The sequence below is a fragment of the Haemaphysalis longicornis genome, unplaced genomic scaffold (assembly GCF_048455015.1).
Source record: "Haemaphysalis longicornis isolate Haplotype H1 unplaced genomic scaffold, Haemaphysalis longicornis Haplotype H1 scaffold_1, whole genome shotgun sequence".
In the NCBI taxonomy this organism is placed as follows: domain Eukaryota; kingdom Metazoa; phylum Arthropoda; class Arachnida; order Ixodida; family Ixodidae; genus Haemaphysalis; species Haemaphysalis longicornis.
In genome coordinates this window covers 216927837-216931592 of record NW_027526203.1, presented here as the reverse complement: position 1 = coordinate 216931592, position 3756 = coordinate 216927837, and the positions used below count along the sequence as shown (strand labels likewise).

Sequence of the window (3756 nt, the reverse complement as noted above, 5' to 3'; positions counted from 1 at the left end):
CGCAAAAGCTCATTGATGCGATTCGGCTTTTGGAGGTACATTTGTAGCATTGGCCGCATGCGAAAACCTAAATATTACCACGTAAAATAGAAACTGGCGGCTCAAGTTCAGGGCAACCACTGAAGACATTCTACTTTACCGTTCTTTTCAAAGCGTCAAAAGGAATGTGATCTCATTTCCAGCCCTGGACTTTTTCGGCCCCACAGGTCAGATACAGCATCCCCGGAATCAACATCAAGGACAATATGCCTATATATTGCCTGCTACCGTTAGCCCTTCACCGCATTAGGAGGTTGTACTCTGGTGCAAACCAGGTTTTTACATACAGCTCATGTACACCTAAACGCAGTTCTTCTGAAGTCTTTATGAGACAGCTGGGCAGAGTTAAGCAAGCGTAAAATCTGGGGAAGCTATCGCCTCCCGTATGTTACAGTTTTTTGTTTTTATTTTTTGTTTTTGTTTTTAGTGTTTGCCCGAACCACGCTAATAAAGAAGAATATTCATACGCCATTCCACTCTGTAAAGGTGGATGACCAGCGAAGGCAAGGCAAAGTCCGGGCTATACTCGGCCTCGCCATTACGACGATCAGAAGAGAAGTGCACGTTAAAATGCACAACAGCGACTTGTCTTGACGACGGGACCGCTGCCACGAGGAACCGGAGGAAACTAGAGACACGCAATCGATGGGAACGCCGACGAAGAGCGGGCCGGGCTAACGTAGAGATGCCCGACGCGGGTAGCACAGCAGCAAACCTTTGAGAAAACAAATAGCTAATCTACTCAAAATGCATATCCAAGTGATTAGACATGTAAGCTTGAACCCCAGATTAACGTTTTGAACAGGGTATGATTTTGATTGGGACCACACACACACACACACACACACACCCGCGCGTCCGTTTTCCAACGTTTTGCGCTTCGAAGACACGTCAATCATCGAAAGTTTTCCTTCGCTCGGAAAAGCTGGTTAAAACTTTAGAATACTTTCTTTTTAGTACCCTCCTAATCGTTTTGGTGCTGTAGAAGAGACGTTTCCGGGTTTGGAAATTCACCGTGGGCGTTCCGGCTTTGGAAGTACGCCGTGGGCGCCCCCGTGGCCTAATGGATAAGGCATCGGTCTCCTAAACCGGGGATTGTGGGTTCGAGTCCCACCGGGGGTGCGCACCTTTTTTTTTTTTTTTTGCTTCCCACCTAAGTTTTTCAAAGCAAAGCTGTACTAGTCTCGTCCAGCTGTTTCGCCGCGGATGTGCAAGTTCACCTTTTGACCACAGACACACCCCCTGCGACACACCCCTCGAAGCGCATCGCGTGATTCGCCGGGTCCGCTTTCTGCACTGTGCACAAGGCCCCGTTTTCACTCGTTCTGCTCATCTAGCGGCGGTGGCCTACGCGGTTGTGGGCACTCAGCTAATCGGCAGCCGACCAACCCCGCCGCCTAACAGGCATGCACCGCTGGGTCGTCTCGGGCTACGTGACTCGCCTTGCGCCCGGCGAAGAGGGACGTCGCGTTCGCCGTGAATAAAAGTGAGCGTTTCAGGGACCTAACTGCTTTGAGCCGTCGTCGGCGACGCAGCTACATCAAAGGTTAACCAGGCGAAACCAAGGTCCAACCAGAATAAGCCAAGCTTTTGCTTTGCATATCCAAGGTGAGCTGAGCTAAGCCGCAGCCATTTTGTCGGTGTACAGAAATTTTATTTCAGCGTCAGGAGCTCGGGACGTAAAGCCTCGAAAGTTTTCCTTCGCTCGGAAAAGCTGTTTAAAGTTTTAAAAAACTTTGTTTTTAGCATTTTAGCACCACCGTAATTGTTTTGGTGCTGTCGAAGAGACGTTTCCGGGATTTAGGCCTCACCGCGGGCGCCCCCGTGGCCTAATGGATAAGGCATCGGTCTCTTAAACCGGGGATTGTGGGTTCGAGTCCCACATATTTGGCCACAGCTGGTGCGATTAGGCCGGCGACGTCTTCGTCGTCTGTCGGGCAGCAGGGCCCCTTTTGGGCAGGGGTCCGCTGCCGTCGGCCAAGCGGGCCAGGTCTTCTTGAACTTCGGGGTTTGGGTCACGCAAGGCGGCCTCCCAGCGCGCCTCGCTGGTGGTGGTAAGGAGAATGGGATGGGATCGGTGCCTAGATAGTAGGATGCTATCACAGGCCCATATTATATGGGAAATAAATTTTATTTCCGCGCCGGGAGTTCGGGAGCCCTCACGCACGCGCCCCCTTTGTCTAGGATTTATTTTCTTGCCAGCGTAGTGTGCGTGCTCAGAACAACGAGATCGTTTCAAGCAGCAGTTTGGGCTGGCCTTGCGGCCGCGGTAGCAGGTCTTCTGTCTGTGACCGTGAAAATCAGTTAGCGCTCCTCATCTGTCGTGAGGACCATCTGCCCACGACAGGATTTTTTTTTTTTTGCGCACTGACGTCAAAGGACGGCCGCACAGGGTGGTAAGATGGTCTGCGTAAAGAAATTTTATTTCCGCGCCGGGAGTTGGGGACGTAAATCTTCGAAAGTTTTCCTTCGCTCGAAAGAGGTGTTCAAAGTTTCAGAGAACTTTCTTTTTAGTACCCTCCTAATTGTTTTGGTGCGGTCGAACAGACGTTTCCGGGATTTGGGCCCCACTGTAAGCGCCCCCGTGGCCTAATGGATAAGGCATCGGTCTCCTAAACCGGGGATTGTGGGTTCGAGTCCCACCGGGGGTGAACGTGTCTTTTTGTTTTTTGCTCCCCACCTGAGTTTTTTGTCTATGTAAACAAATAAAATTTCTTTACACAGACGCCGCTAGTTCAGGAGCCCGGACGCACGCACACCCGTTTTCTACAATTTATTTTCTTACAGCGAAGTCTGCATGCGCAGAACAACAAGATCGTTTCAAGCAGCAGTTCGGGCTGGCTTTGCGGCCTCGGTAGCAGTTCTTCTGTTTGGGACCGTAAAAATCAGCAATGGCTCCTCATCTGCCGTCAGGACCATCTGGCCACAACACGAGATTTTTTTTTTTTTTTTTGCACGTGGACGTCAAAGGAAGGCCGTACAAGCTAAGTTTCCGGGCCACGCTGATTCGTCTGGCGCTTTTTTTATGTTCTCGGCCGGGGGGTGTACCATATGAACCGTTTCTGCGCGGTGACTTTCAAGGACGCTAAAGGAGCGATGGAAGTTGTCCCTGCTACAGAACCTCAGGTCAAAGGACGTCGGTTCCTCACCGTCAATGCCCTAATCTAGGACGCCCGTTTAAACCCCCAAAAGCTTCCCGACGAAGAATTGCTAGCATACCCACCCCCGATTCTCACATACCAAATTGGGGTGTTGGTGAGTAAAGATGGCAGTGCCATGAAAGGCTCACCTCCAATTCTCCAATTTACGAAGCGGCAATGTTTTCGAATTCAAAGCATGCAAGCAGCACCAACTATCCGCCGTAATTCTTACTATGGTATTTTAACTGCGTTTGGGCGAACGAAGGTAGAAGTAGATAGATTCGCTGCTGCTTGAGGAACTAGAAAAACATGACAGTTGAGGTCGCACATTGTTCATAACGTCAGCACGCTGGGGTTCAGTAATTTTAAGGGAACTAACAACACCCATTTAGGCAGAATTTATGCGTCGCTTGATTTAGCTTCCACCTTGAAGGAACCAATGAAAACATGCATCATTCACTGACATGTTGTATTTTTTTTTCAGGGGTACAGGGAATTTATGAAGTTCAGCTGAGAGCTATAGATATTAAATGTAAAACTTCTAATCGATAAGGTGTACAAATGAAGCATTTATGCA

At 49.6% G+C, this 3756-nt stretch overlaps 2 non-coding genes across 2 annotated transcripts; both read left to right on the top strand.

The window, feature by feature from the left end:
• Positions 1-1088: 1088 nt before the first annotated feature.
• Positions 1089-1161, top strand: Trnar-ccu (transfer RNA arginine (anticodon CCU)). The gene has a single exon. It is a non-coding gene; the product is annotated as a tRNA-Arg (tRNA).
• Positions 1162-2617: 1456 nt separating this feature from the next.
• Positions 2618-2690, top strand: Trnar-ccu (transfer RNA arginine (anticodon CCU)). The gene has a single exon. It is a non-coding gene; the product is annotated as a tRNA-Arg (tRNA).
• The last annotated feature ends 1066 nt before the right edge of the window (positions 2691-3756 follow it).